The 15746-nt window shown below is 38.4% G+C and overlaps 1 pseudogene; it reads right to left on the bottom strand.

Annotated features, from left to right (window-relative positions):
- Positions 1–14307: 14307 nt before the first annotated feature.
- Positions 14308–14631, bottom strand: LOC103691581 (ATP synthase-coupling factor 6, mitochondrial pseudogene; annotated as a pseudogene).
- Positions 14632–15746: the final 1115 nt, after the last annotated feature.

The following is a 15746-nucleotide window of genomic DNA, read 5'->3' as shown; positions in this document are numbered from 1 at the left end:
TCACATCCATTTGCCTATGAATTGTAGAAAGTCATTGTTTTTAATAGCTGAGTAGATTGTGTAGATTACCACATCATCTGTATCCGTTTTTCCCTTGAAGGTCATCTGGTTGTTTCCAGTTTCTGGCTATTATAAATAAGGCTGCTATGAACTTGAACATAGTGGAACATGTGTCCTTGTTATATGTTGGAGTATATATGGTATGTACTCTGGAGTAGTATATCTGTGTCCTCAGGTAGTACAATATCCAATTTTCTTAGGAACCTGGAGTGTGATTTCCAGAGTGGGTATACCAGCTTTAAATTCCTCCAAGCATGGAGAAGTGTTCCTCTTTCTCCTCATCAACATCAGCATCTGTTGACATCTGAGTTTTTGATTTTAGCCATTCTGACTGGGATTGAGGTAGAATCTCAGGTTTGATTTGATATGCATTTCCCTGATGTCTAAGGATGTTCAACATTTCTTATGTACTTTTCAGGTATTCAGTGTTTCTCATCTGAGAATTCTTTGTTAACCTCTGTGCCCCATTGTTTTTAATAGGGTTATTTGATTCTCTGGAGTCTAACTTCTTGAGTTCTTTGTATATATAGGATTTTAGTCCTCTATGGGATGTAGGATTGGTAAAGATCTTTTCCTAATCTATTGGTTGCCATTTTGTCCTAATGACAGTGTTTTTTTCCTCACAGAAGCTTTGCAATTTTATGAGGTTCCAATTTTTGACTTTTCATCTTACAGCATAAGCTATTGGTGTTATGTTCAGGAAAATTTCCCCAGTGCCCATGTGTTTGAGGCTCTTCCCCACTTTTTCTTCTATTAGCTTCAGTGTATCTGGTTTTATGAGGTGGTCCTTGATCTAGTTGTAAATTTGGTTTAGTCATGGAATATCTTGTTTTCTCCATCTATGGTAATTGAGAGTTTCTCTGGTTATAGTAGTCTGGGCTGGCATTTGTCTGCTCTTAGGGTCTGTATGACATCTGACCAAGATCTTCTGGCTTTTAGAATCTATGTTAAGAAATTTGGTATAATTCTGATATGTCTGCCTTTATATATTACTTGACCCTTCTGCCTTACTACTTTTAATATTCTTTGTTTTTGTTTTGTGGATTTGGTGTTTTATTATTATGTGATGGAAAGATTTTTTTTTCTGGTCCAGTCACTTGTCATTTGTAAGCTTCTTGTATGTTCTTTAGCAGCTCTTTCTATTTTTAGGGAAGTTTTCCTCTATAATTTTGTTTAAGATACACTGACACTTTGTGTTAGGATCCTAGCTCTTTTCTATACCCATGATCCTTAGGCTTTTTCTTCACATCGTTTTCAGGATTTCCTGGATGTTTTGGGTTAAGAGCTTTTTGCATTTTTGCATTTTCATTGACTTCTATGTCAATGTTTTCTATGGTATTTTCTGCCCCTGAGATTCACTCTGCTATATCTTTTTTGTTTGTGATACTTACTTTTATGACCCCTGATCTCTTTTCTTAATTTTCTATTTCCAGGGTTGTCCCTTGTTTCTATTTCCACTTTTAGATCCTAGATGGTTTTGTTCAATTCCTTCACGTGATTGGTGGTGTTTTCCTGTAATTCTTTAAGGGATTTTTTGTTTCCTCTTTAAATGTTTCTACTTGTTTACCTGTGTTGTCCTGTATTTCTTTAAGGTAGTTATTTATGTCCTTTTTAAAGTCCTTTATTATCATCATGAGATGTGGTTTTTAAATCCATGTCTTGGTTTTCTGTTGTGATCGGTTACCCAGGACTTGATGTAGTGGGAGAAGTGAGTAGTGATGATGCCAAGGAGCCTTGGTTTTTATTGTTTATTCTCTTGTGCTTGTCTCTGTCCATCTGGTTATCTCTATTGTTACCTGTCCATGCTGTTTCTGACTGGAAACTGTCCCTCCTGTGATTCTGGTTTTTTCAGAACTCCTCAGAGTCCAGCTTTCTCTGTGATCCTCTGATTCTGGGATTCTTTGATCCTGAGATTCTGTTGTGTCAGAGCTCCTGAGTGTCAATATTTCTCTCAGATCCTGAAATCCTGGTTTGACCCAGTTCCTGAGATCCTGCTGGGTTATAGCTCCTGGGAGCCAAGGTTTCTCCTTGTGTTGCAGGAGTGGGTAGGGAGCCAGAGCCCTCAGTTTGCTCTGAGCACATATGAAAGCTGGAAGGAACTTGCTTCTGACTGAACAGGAGTTTGTGTTCCCCTGGTCCTTGTGTGTGTCCCAGTTACACTGGATTTTGAGAAAGATAAAGTGGCCTAAGCTGTGATCTTGAGTGTGTCAGAGCTCCAGTGCTCTTGTGTGTTCCAATCTCCTGGGAGTTAGGCTTCCTCTGTGATGTCGGGATACCGAGATCCTGTGATCCTGTATCCTGGGATCCTGTTTCTTTCAGAGCACCTGGGAGTCGCACTCCGTCTGGCTTCTGAAAGAGTGGAGGCAGAGTCAGCACCTCAGGTATGCTCTGAGTGCAAATCCAAACTGTGATCCAAGGCTTGTGGGAGCACTTCGGAGTTGAGCTTTCTCTGGGTTTTTTGGGGAAAGGGCGCAGAGCCAGTATTCCTGGTCTGCTCACAGCACAGTTTCCGATTGGAAGAAAACAATGCCATTGGCTGACCAGGAGTTTCTGAGGCCCTGGATCCTGGTGGTCCCAGTTACTCTGGGTCTTGGGGCAGTTATGGTCTCCTCGTCTTTGATCCTGGATATGTTAGGGCATCTGGGTTTTGGGCTTTCTCGGGGCGCTGTGGAAATATGCACATAGCCAGTTCCCAATATCTGCTCAGGGAAATTTATTTATTTTTAATTTAAATTAATAATGTTTTGCCTATAATTGCTTACGTATGTACAACATGTTCCTGCTTGGTGCTGTGGAGATCAGAAAAGAGCATCGAATTACCTGAACTTAAGTAACAATGAGACGTCATGTGGGTGTTGGAGGTGTTAATCCAAGTCCTCTGGAATATCATACATGCTTGTAATCACAGAGACATCTCTCTAGTCCTTGAATGAAAAAAAATCATAACTTAAAAGGTTACTTTCCTGAAATAAATGCCTCAACATCGAACAAAAAGTGACAAAACCAACAGCAGTGTTAGTGTGATTTCTTGATGGCTAAACCGGTCAGTCAGCTGTGTTCTAGAACTGTGAGGGATGTTGTAGAAGCATCTTTGTGGAGTCCTATTCTCTTCTTTACTGGGTTTATTTGTCTTTCTCCTTAAGTTACAGTATCCTTTTTTTTTTACCATTTTTTCTCAAGAACAGACCTGAGCAAATTGATCTGCCACCCATCAACATAAGACTTTTAAGAGGATTGTCTTATGCTTTAGTATTTTAACTTGAAATTCAAGGAGAAATTGATGCTGCCAGATTACTACCATGTAATTGATGTGTAGACGATTATTTGGCCCGGCAAATGTTTTTGCTTAAGTAATGATTATGTTTAACAGGAAAACAGTGATGTGCACAGACTGTTCAGTAGGGGTCAGGTCCTTCCTGAAGGATTTACCAACATTGATGCAAAGATTTTTAACACAGTTGTTGGAGTAAGAGCTGGACTCTGGCAGCCTAGAAACATTATGTCTAGCCATCCATTCTGTATAAGGCAAGGAGAGAAATTAACATAAATTTAAAAAAAGAGAGAGAGAAGAGATTTATTCAGCATGGTCACATTGGGAACAGAAACAAAAAGTTCCAATGGCCCAAATAAGAGTGTTGTCAGGATCCTGAAATAACATTTGGGTTAATATTACACAGAGAATAAACATGGGTGATAACTTGTCCAAAGTGCTTGGACTTTCTTTTCCAGGAAATAAGCTCTATTTGGATGCATCCACCCTCAACATTTCCATTTGGAAACAGGAGAACTCTGGAGGAATTCTAGTTTCTTAGGGACTGTTTTTGAAATAGTCTGATAGTCAAGGGGAGGGATACAAATATATTTTTAGAGTAGTTACATTACCTTAGAGATGACAATCAATAGGGCAACACTTTTACTTAAGTATTTATATTGCCTCCATTTTATTGTTTATTTGTATTGCTTGCTCTCCCTGAAATTTTCTTTCCTGTAGTATTCTAACAAAGGTAATTACAACTCAGAATCAGTGGTACTCAGTGTCCCCAAATAGGATTATCTCATTTTACGTCATTTTACAATTCAACGTCCCTTCCAGGTCTGAACACAACACCATGTAGGGAGATTAAATAGTCTAGGGCTCTTGCAAGTTGTCTGTCAAGACTTTGGACTTGATGAAGATGGATTTTTTTTATTGAGAAAGATGAAAAGTAGTCAACAAAAGTAAAAAATATTATATACAACCCGTAATTCTGCTCTATGACTGGGTTTTGACAAAACCAGACTCCAGTGTTACTATAAAGGTGTTGAGGATCCACTTTCTTCTACCATAGAAACATGTCCACAATGAGAGATGTGCTGTTATACCCTTTTCAGTTATTATCCAAAAAGTGTTCCTATGTTCATGCTATTCCCCAAATAACCTCCATAGACGCTCTTTCATTCTATTACAGGTCCTCTGTTATAACATGTGTGACTTCCAGCTCATCAAAATACAAAAAAGTTTTTTGTATGTGCAGGCATGTAGGTATCTATATGTGTTGGCGAGAAGACAACTTTAGCTGTCCACTTTCAGGGGAACTACACTTTGACTTCTAAGATAAGGTCTGTTTCTTCACCAAGAGTGTGTTGATATTTTATAATGGTTTGCTGGCAAGCATTAGGGTTTTACTGTTTTGTCCTCCAAAGGCCTGTGCTACCACTGCAGGGTTGTGCTGCCATTCTCCAAGTTTTGATGTGTGCTTTGTGAGTTGTCCTCGTACTTTTTCCTGCAAATGTTTACCACTGAGCCCTTGCCTGAGCCTGTCGCATGCCTTGTGTTAGGATATGGATTTCATTCTCTAGACTGCCAGAGAGATCTCTGTATAAGGAAATAATATTATAAATTAAACTTATTAAACACAGTGGTGTTTTCTCTGGTCCTAGTCCTTATTTATGAAGGTAGATAAGAGCCTCCCTCACAGGGCTACAGTTAATGTCAGTTAGCACATTGGCTAGCCATAATAAAAGATCAGTAAATATTAGCTGGCATTAATAAAAAATTCATTTTAGGTAACTGGCTTAATTAACATATCAAACACTGACCAGCGCATCATACCCAGCTTCTTTAGATGAAATTACATTTTTTGTAGGCAAATTTTACTTCTAAGATGTTTAATCATTTTATACTCTAAAGTGAGTCAGTATTGCGCCAGTGATTTGATTTACTCTTTAAGGTGATCTGAGTATGTTGTTTTGCCCCAAGATGGATTTTATCTACGTGGATTGTCAATAAGTGAAGAAAACTAGAATAGACAAAATATACTGCAGGTAGAAGATCTCCTGTTCGCTCATAGGTAAAGTACTGTTTTAGGTTGTCAGTACCCTATGATCCTTTAGGTAAATAAAGGGAGCTCATAGATAATGTACTGGCATATTTCAGAAAAAAAAAAAAAGAAAGAAACCTAAACAGTCATTATGGATTCCCACTTTTTAATGTACTTTCCCTCCAGGATGACACCTAAGCAAAAAAGAGAGATTCTCTCTCTCTCTCTCTCTCTCTCTCTCTCTCTCTCTCTCTCTCTCCCTCTCTTTGACAAGGCTCACATATCATGATATCTTGGTCTGTTCTTACCCACTATGTACCTACCAACTGCTTGCCATCCTGCCTCTATTTCATGATTGTGGTGATGCACGTTTACACAGACAACTTTTCTCATGCTTCATGAAGCGTCAGAGATGAAACTTAGGGCTTCTTGCATGCTAGGATGAGCTGTGTGTCAAGTCCCAGGAAGAAAAGAGGGTTTTTGCAAAATCATTTGAAGTATCTTCTTTAAAGTCCCTCTAATAGATTCAGCAGAGTGAAACATTTAACAAAGTTCTCTGCCTCATCACTTCCTAGATGAATCCTCTTCTATTGGTTACCTGGAGAATTGGAGGTGGTGTTTTCTTCCTTTTCTACAGGATCTCCTTTCTGTGCAAAATACTACTAAAAGGTGATCCTGGTCCTTCCCCTTAGTTCCTCAAGGAGATTTTAAAGCAGTGACTCACAAACTTAATACTATGCCCCTTTAAAACTGTTACACAAGGTTTAAAGACCCCCGGGGGGGGGTCGCCCTACCGTCCCCGGGGTGTGGGGGGGCGGTGGGGCCCGCGGGAGGGCTCCCCGGTCCCTCCCCATGTCCAGCGCTCCCTCAGACTCAGCGGGGGGCCCCCCTCCGGCCGCCGGCGCTTCCCGAGGCGGCGGTTCGGGGGGGGGGGGGGGTGTGGGGGTGTGGGGGGGGGGTTGGGGGGTTTCCCGGCCGGAGCTCCTGGCTTGTCCCGCCCGTTGGCGGGCCGCCGCCGGGTGCCGGGTTCGTGGCGTCCCGTGTCCCGTGTGAAAAAAAAAAAAAAAAAACTGTTACACAAGATATGGTAACTCCAAATCATAAAACTAATTTTGTTACTATTTCATAACTGTTGTTTTGTTACTATTATGAATCATAATGTAATTTTCTCCAATGGTCTTCAAGAACCTGTGTAAAGGTCATTTGGGCCCCAAAGGTGTCACATTCTGAAGAATGGAAACCACTGTTCTACATGAATTCAACACATTCTTTCTCTGTTTACAATTTTGGAATTTTCAACCCATTTTCATCTCAAAGTCTTGCGTCATCTATCATGGAAACAATTAGCCATTTTTTTTCCTGAGTGAGGTTACAAACCTGAAAAATGAATGGTTCTAAATACTTAGTAGTGAGTGAATTGTTATAGGGGCTTGGAAATATGTGCAAATCTGGTGGTCTAAATGAGTATATTTATTTAGATTAGTGCTAGCAGGGATTAGCTGCAGATGATCAATAATTGAAATGTCTTATAATGTGTTCTAGGAATCACTGTTAAGTAGACCAGTAAGTATGCTAATTTAGGGGTGCTTTTGTCTCCAGGAGATACATTATCTGACTGGGTAGGACAAAGAAGTGGTATGTCAAAGTTTGTGGTAACTGAAGGTTCTATATGGATTCACAATTGCTATAGTGATTATTTCTGCTACACGATGACTACATGATTCTCCAGAGCACCATCATATAACATCAAAACTACTGTCCCAGAATTGTGCCCCACATTTCTTTTTGTCATCTAAAAATCATTTTAAATCAGAGGGGTGTTTGACTGTATAGTATCAAATACTCTCTCATGCACTTTAAAAATTATAATATATTTTAAGGTCCTCTTATCAAGGGACCACAAATATTCCCATAGAAAATAATGTAGAGTTTTTGCTTTTTTGTAATTTCCTTATTATTAGTGGATTGTTAGTATGAGATTGTGGTAGTTTGCATAAGTGAAGACTCTCTTAAGGTCCTGTGTTTATATACTCAGTCCCAACTTCAATGTGCTTGCTGTTTGGTAAGGTTGTGGAACATGTATGTGCTAGAGCCTTGACAGCAAAAGTACTTCACTGGGGATAGACTTTGAAGGTTTATATCACATCATGACTTCCTGCCTCTTTTTGCCTTCTGTATATGAAAATATGACCAGATATCTTTGCTTTAATTCACCAAACTTTCTCACTCTTAGATATCCCAGATACATAGCCTCTTGTGGGAACACAGTCCAGGAATCAAGACATGTAAGGGGGATTTCTGAATGTTTGTAGGAAACTCTGAGGGAAAAAAAAAGACATGAGTCTTGTGACTACAGTTTCTTCAAAACACAAAATCATTCTTGTGATTCTCCCAGGTGTACTGAATAAGAGTGAGTTTACCTTAGATTATTAACTGGCTATCATTTGTTAACAGGCCTGTAGTAGTTTTAATATTCTTGGCCACTATTTGATGGTGTGGCATTTTTGGAATAAGAGTGTCCTTGATGGAGGAAGTTTGTCACTGTGGGAATGGTCCATAAGACCCTCATTTGGGCTGCACAGAAGTTAGTTTATTACTAGAAGACTTCAGATGAAGATGTAGAACTCTCAGCTCTGCATTCACAACGTGTGCCTGGATGCTGCCATGTTTTTGCCTTGATGATGATATGTTGTGATTAGCCCTGAAGTTATCTGCATTTTGATGCTAATCCTACTGCCCCAAGGACAGGTACCTCCTCATATACTCAGGAACAGTTGACTTCACCAGAACCTTCTCCCCATTGAATTTGTAAATTACAGGTGAGAGGCAGGTACAGAATAGGAGGAGGCCTGTCATTGGAGGAGAAGGAAGGATGGACTGGAGAGAAGTTTGAAGGAAGAAGAGGAGACTAGAACAGAAAGGAAGAGACAAGAGGAGAGGAGAGGTAGGGAGAAGCTGTGGAAGGGCAATGGAGGCTGATGAAAAGATCTTGCTCAGTGTATTTACAGGTTGTTATCAATGTTCCTAAAGGATGGATGGTACCGAACTTTGTATGTTTAAGTGGGCAATTATATCTTATCTATTGGGTCTAAGAATATTGTGTTGTGTGTTCTTTTATGTGACGGTTTCAGTGTAGAAAAGTGTGCGGCAGCAGGAGACACTGGGTTGCCGAGGAGTTGGAATGTGTTTCTGCCAAGACTGGAGGTCAGCATGTAGAAGAATGCAGATCTATCCATGCTTATGACCCTGTACAAAGCTTAAGGCCAAGTGGTCAAAGGACCTCCAAATCAAACCAGATAGACTGAAACTAATAGAAGAAAAAGTGGGGAAGAATCTTGAACACATGGGCATTGGAGAAAATTTCGTGAAAAAAAAATGGCTTATGCTCTAAGATCAAGAATCGACAAATGGGATCTCAAAAATATGCAAAGTTTCTGTAAGGCAAAGGACACTTTTGTCAAGACAAAACGGCATAAAACAGACTGGGAAAAGATCTTTACCAATCCTACAACTGATAGAGGGCTTATATTGAAAATATGCAAAGAACCCAAGAAGTTAGACTGCATGGAGACAAATAACCAAAAAATGGCGTTTAGAGTTAAACAAAGAATTCACAGCTGAGTAATGTTGAATGGCTGAGAAACAAATAAAGAAATGTTCAACATCTTTAGTCATAAGGGAAATGCAAATCAAAACAACCCTGAGATTCCAACTCACACCAGGTGACAGCACATGCTGGCATGTGATGTGGAGAAAGAGGAGCACTCCTCTATTTTTGGTGGGATTGCAGACTGGTAAAACCATTATGGAAATCAGACTGGAGATTCCTCAGAAAATTGGACATTGAGATACCTGAGGACACAGCTATACATCTCTTGGCATATATCCAAAAGATGCTCCAACATATAACAGATGTTCATGTTCCACTATGTTGATTGCAATAACCAAAAGCTGGAAAGAACCCAGATGCCCTTCAACAGACGAATGGATACAGAAAATATGGTACATTTACACAATGGAATATTACTCAGCTATCAAATCAATGCCTTTATGAAATTAATAGGCAAATGCAATGAACTGGAAAATATCATCCTGAGTGAGCTAATCCAATCACAGAAAAACACACATGGTATGCACTCATTGATAAGGGGATATTAGATCAAATGCTCGAATTACCCTAGATGCACAGAACACATGAAACTCAAGAAGGTTGACCAAAATGTGAATGCTTCACTCCTTCTTTTAAAGGGGAACAAGAATACCCTTGTGAGGGAATAGGGAGGCAAAGTTTAGAACAGAGGCAGAAGGAACACCCATTCAGATCCTGCCCACATGTGGCCCATAATCATACACCACCAAACTAGATAAAATGGATAAAGCAAAGAATTGCAGGCTGACAGGAACCAGATGTAGATCTCTCCTGAGAACACATTCAGAATACAGCAAATACATAGGCAAATGCCATCATTAAACCACTGAATTGAGAACAGGACCCCTGCTGAAGGAATCTTAGAAAAGAGCTTGAAGGGGCTTGAGATCCCATATTAACAACAATGCCAAACAGCCAGAGCTTCCAGGGACTAAGCCACTACCCAAAGACTATACATGGACTGACCCTGGGCTCCAACCTCATAAGTAGCAATGAATAGCTTAGTAAGAGCACCAGTGGAAGGGGAAGCCCTTGGTCCTGTCAAGACTGAACCCCCAGTGTAAGTGATTGTTGGGAGGGTGGTAATGAGGGGAGGATGAAGAGAGGAACACCCATAGAGAAGGGGAGGGGGAGCGGTTAGGGGGATGTTGGCCCAGAAACTGGGAAATGGAATAACAATTGAAATGTAAATAAGAAATACCCAAGTTAATGAAGATGAAACAAAAAAGATGTGTAGCAGATATCTTGGGGCACTGAGGTGCTAGACCTAGCAGGGTAAAAGACACCAATACCTTTTTATTTTTTATATTTTTACAACAAAAATGATGGATTGACCTTCTCAACATATAAGACAGCCCCAATTAATTTTTTTTAATGAGCGTTGACTTGGTAACGGTGTCTGTTCACAGCAGTCAAACCCTAACATAGAAGTTGATGACAAGGACTGAGTTATTGCTATGATAGGCTGGACCTTGTTTTCATTTGGAGAAATTATGATTTTGGGACATTGGATTTGTAAAGTTGTGGAATAAGTGAAGTTAAGCTTAATGGGTCATTCTAGTAGAAATATGGAAGACTTTGTTACTGAGATTGCTTTGGCTTGTGCAGATCATGCCTAGGAGTTCTCACTGGAAAAGAATGTTAATATGTGGCTGAGAGAATGTTTTAGTGGTATTTTGGTCAGGAATGTGACTATATTTTTGTCCTTGTCTGAGGAATATACCTGAGGCGTAAGAAATTTTACTGATTGCATTGCAAAACAAAGTTTTGAAAGAGCCCCAGAAAGCAAAGAATTTGCTCTCTGCTTTAGTATTAATTAATTAATTAATTAATTAATTAATTAATTAACTAACTTACTTGTTGATTTATTGATTTATATATTTAAATTTTTGGATTTTTAAAATTTACATTTCAAAAGTTATTTCCTTTCCTTGTTTCCCATACATAACACCCCATCCCATCTGATCTTCCACTTCTATGAGGGTGTTCCCCATCCCTAACCCAGCCATACCTCCCTGACATTCCTCTACAATAAGGTCCAGCCTTTAAAGGACAAAAGAATTATCCCGTTCGTGCCCAATAAAGTCATCCTCTGCTGCATAAGCAGCTGGAGCTGTGGGTCTGTCCATGTGTATTCTTTGGGTAGTGGTTTAGTCCCTGGTAGCTCCCGTTGCTTGCTATTGTTCTTATGGGATTGCAAGCCCCTTTAGCTCCTTCAAACCTTTCTCTAACTTATGCATTGGGAACACTATTCTCAGTTCAAAGGTTTGTTGCTAGAATTGCCTCTGTATTTGTCCTGCTCTGTCTGAGCCTCTCCAGAAACAGCTGTATCAGGCTGCTTTCAGCATGCACTTCTTGGCTTCATCAATATTGTCTATGTTTGGTATATATATATATATATATATATATATATATATATATATATGCTGGATGCCCAGGTGGAAGAGGCTCTAAATGGTCATTCCTTCAGTCTCTGCTCTAAATATTGTTTCCATATCTTCTCTTATGATTAATTTTATTCATTTATTTAAGGACTGAAGCATCTGCACTTTGATTATCCTTCTTCTTGACCTTCATGTAGTCTATGGATTGTATCTTGGGTAATTAGAGCATTTGGGCTAATACCCACTTATCAGTGAATGCATACCATTTGTGTCTTTCTGTGATTCAGTTACGTATTCCAGATGATATTTCTAGTTCCACCCATTTGCTTGTAAGTTTCATGAAGTCATTGTTTTTGATACCTGTATAGTACACCATTGTGTAGAAGTATCACATTTTCTGTATCCATTCCTCTGTTGAAAGGCATCTGGGTATTTTCCAGCTTCTGACTATTATAAATATATCTGCTATGAACATATTTGAGCATGTGTCCTTGTTATAGTTGAAGCATCATTTGGGTATATGCACAAAAGTGGTATAGGTGGGTCATTTGGCAGTACTATATCCAATTTTTTGAGGAATCTCCAGAGCGATTTCCAGAGTGGTTTTACTAGCTTGAAATCCCACCAACAATTAAGGAGTGTTCTTCTTTCTCCACATCCTCACCAGCACCTGTTTATATATGAGTTTTGATCTTAGCCATTCCGACTGGTGTAAGGTCAAATCTACTGCTTGTTTTCATTTGCATTTTCCTGATGACTAAGAATGTTGAATAGTTGTTTAGCCATTCAATGTTCTTCAGATGAGTATTCCTTCTTTAGCTCTGTACCACATTTTTTATATAGGGTTATTTGACCTCTGGAATCTAACTCCTTGAATTCTTTGTGTATTTTGGATATTAGACCTCTATCAGATGTAGGATAGGTAAAGATCTTTTCCCATCAATTGGGTGTAATTTTGTCCTATTGACAGTGTCCTTTGCATTACAGAAGCTTTGCAATTTTATAAAGTCCCAATTGTTCATTCTTGAAGAGCATAAACCTTTGGTGTTTTGTTCAGGAAATTTTTCAGAGTGCCCACGTATTCGAGGCTCTTCCCCACATTTTCTTCTATTAGTTTGAGTGTATCTGGTTTTATATGCAGGTCCTAGATCCCCTTTGATTTAAGCCTTTTACATAGCCATCAGAATAGAATGATTTACATTTTTCTACATGCTGATCTCCAATTAAACCAGCAAAAATTATTAAAAATGCTACCTTTTTTTCCCCCCTGGATGGTTTTAATTCACTGTCAAATATTGAGTGACCATAGGGGTGGGTTCATTCCTGGGTCTTTAATTCTATTCTATTGATCTATCTCCTTTTCTGTTTACCAGGACCATACGGTTTTTATCACTTTTGTTCTGTAATACAGCTTGAGGTCTAAGATGATGATTCCTCCACAAGTTCTTTTATTGTTGAGGATAGTTTTCGATGTCCAGATGAATTTGCAAATTTCTCTTTCTAACTCTATGAATATTAGAGTTGGAATTATGATGGGGATTGCATGGAATCTCTAGATGGCTTTTGGCATGATGGCCATTTTTTATTATATTTATCCTGCCAATCCATAAGCATGGTAGATCCTTCCATCTTCTGAGATCTTCTTTAATTTCTTTCTTCAGAGACTTGAAGTTCTTGTCACACAGATCTTTCCCTTGATTGGTTAGAGTTACACCAAGGTATTTTGTATTATTTATGACTATTATGAATGGTGTCATTTCCCTAATTTCTTTCACTGACTGTTTATACTTTGAGAAGGCTACTGATTTGTTTTTCTTAATTTTCTACACAGCCACTTTGCTGAAGTTTTTTATCAGGCTTACTATTTCTCTGGTGGAATCATTGGGTCAATTAAATATACTATCATATCATCTCCTAATGGTTATATATTGACTTCCTCCTTTCCAATTTGTGTCAGTTTGACCTCAATTTGCTGTCTGATTGCTCTGACTAGGACTTTGAGTACTATATTGAATAAGTAGGGAGAGAGTGTGCAGTCTTGTCTATTCCCTGATGGTAGTGGGATTGCTTCAAGTTTCTCTCCATTTACCTTGATATTAGCTACAGGTTTGCTGTATATTGCTTTTACTATGTTTTGATTTGGATGTTGAATTCTTAATCTTTCCAGGACTTTTATCATAAAGTGGTGTTGAATTTTGTCAAATGCTTTCTCAGAATCTCATGAAATAATTATCTTTCTTTTTTCCTTTGATTTCATTTACATAGTGAATTATGTTTATGGATTTCTGTATATTAAACCATCCCTGCATCCCTGGGATGAAGCCAGCTTGATCATGATGGATGATTGTTTTGAATTCTTTTTGGGTTTGGTTTGCAAGAATTTTATTGAGTGTTTTTGCATCGATATTCATAACCGAAATTGGTTTGCAATTCTTGCTCTTTGTTGGGTCTTTAGGTGTTTTAGTTATAAGCATAACTGTGGCTTCAGAAAATAAATTGTGTAGTGTTTCTTCTATTCTGTGGTATAGTTTGGATGGTATTGGTATAAGGTCTTCTATGGAGTTATGATAGAATGCTGCACTGAACCCATTTTATCCTGGGTATTTTTCAGTTGAGAGACTTTTAGTAACTTCTTTAATTTCTTTAGAAGTTATGGGAATGTTTAGATGGTTTATTTGATCCTGATTTAATTTGATATCAGGTATCTGTCTAGAATATTTTCCACTTGATCCAGATTTTCCACTTTTGTTGATTATTGGCTTTTGTAGTGGGATCTGATGATTGTGTAAATTTTCTCAAATTCTGCTGTTATGTCTCCCTTTTCATTTTTTAACTGTAAAGTGAATGTTTATTTGAATATTTTAGGTTAGCTTTACTACTAATTTATTAGAAATTGCCACATGGTATATGTTCCTCAAGACTGGGTTTTGTCAATGACTTCAAATTTGGGATCCTCAAAGTTGAAGGTAGGAAACTTATCCATCTCTCCTTTACCAACATTTGTTTAAGGTTAAAAAGCTCTCTGTCCAGATATTGGTGATACTCTGGGCCAGTATCAATAGGTCCTCCAGATGTCTGTTGCTTTGTTTTGACCACTTTAATCTTGTCCACGAAGTTTCTGTGCAGGATCAAGTTCCTTATTAAACACCACAGCTGTAACACCAATGTTCCTCCTCAATTGCAAAGAGACTGCTGACCAAAGGACAGAGGAGAGCCTGAAGATCCTTGAAATGATCATGGTTTAGTCTGTGGTACTTGCACTGAGTCCCAAGTTGTCAGAGTCACCACCGCCACTACTGTTCAACTCCTCCCTTTCATTTTGTTAATTTGAATACATTCTCTGTGCCCTCTGGTTACTCTGGTTAAGGGTTAATCTGTCATGTTGATTTTGTCAAACAACCGGCTCCTAGTTTTGTTGTTAATTTTTGAGTTCTTTTTTGTTTTACTTGGTTGATTTCGGCCCTGAGTTTAAATATTTCCTAAATCAGTGTATTTGATTCTTTTTTTTTCTAGAGCTTTTATGGGTGCTGTCAAGTTGTTAATGTATGCTCTCTCTAGTTTCTTTTTGGAAGCACTCAGAGTTATTAGTTTTCCTCTTAGCATTACTTTCACTGTATCCCATAAGTTTGGGAATCTTGTACCTACATTTTCATTATATTCTGAAAAGTTCTTAATTTCCTTTCTCTTTTTTTATTTCTTCCTTTACAAAGTTATCACTGAGTAGAACATTGTATAACTACCATGTGTATGTGGGCTTTCTGTGGTTTTTGTTGTTATTGAAGAGACAGCCTTTGTCTGTAGTTAGATGATATGATACATGGGATCATTTCCGTCTTCTTGTGTTTGTTTTGCCTGTTTTGTGACTGATTTTATGGTCAATTATGGAGAAGGTATCATGAGGTGCTGAGAAGAAACTATATTCTTTTGTTTTAGGACGAAGTGTGCTAAAAATATATGTTAAATCCATTTGGTGGAAAATTTGTTAGTTTCTCTATGTCTCTCTTTACTTTCTGCTTCCATGATCTGTCCATTGATGAGAGAAGGGGTGTTGAAATCTCCTACTATTATTGTGTGGTGTGAAATGTGTGCTTGGTGCTTTAATAATGTTCATTTTATAAATGTAGGTGTCCTTGCATTTGGAACAGAGGGATTCAGATTTGAGAGTACTTCTCAGTAGTTTTTTCCTCTGATGAATATGAAATTCTTCCCCTTCTTTTTGAAAACTTTTAATGGAAAGTCAATTTTGTTTGATATTAGAATGGCTACCCCAACTTGTTTCTTAGGACCATTTGCTGAGAAAATTGTTTTCTAGTCTTTTATTCTGGGGTACTGGCTGTCTTTGTCACTGAGGTG

Source organism: Rattus norvegicus, chromosome 2 (assembly GCF_036323735.1).
Source record: "Rattus norvegicus strain BN/NHsdMcwi chromosome 2, GRCr8, whole genome shotgun sequence".
Lineage (NCBI taxonomy): Eukaryota > Metazoa > Chordata > Mammalia > Rodentia > Muridae > Rattus > Rattus norvegicus.
This window is presented reverse-complemented; position numbering and strand designations above follow the sequence as displayed.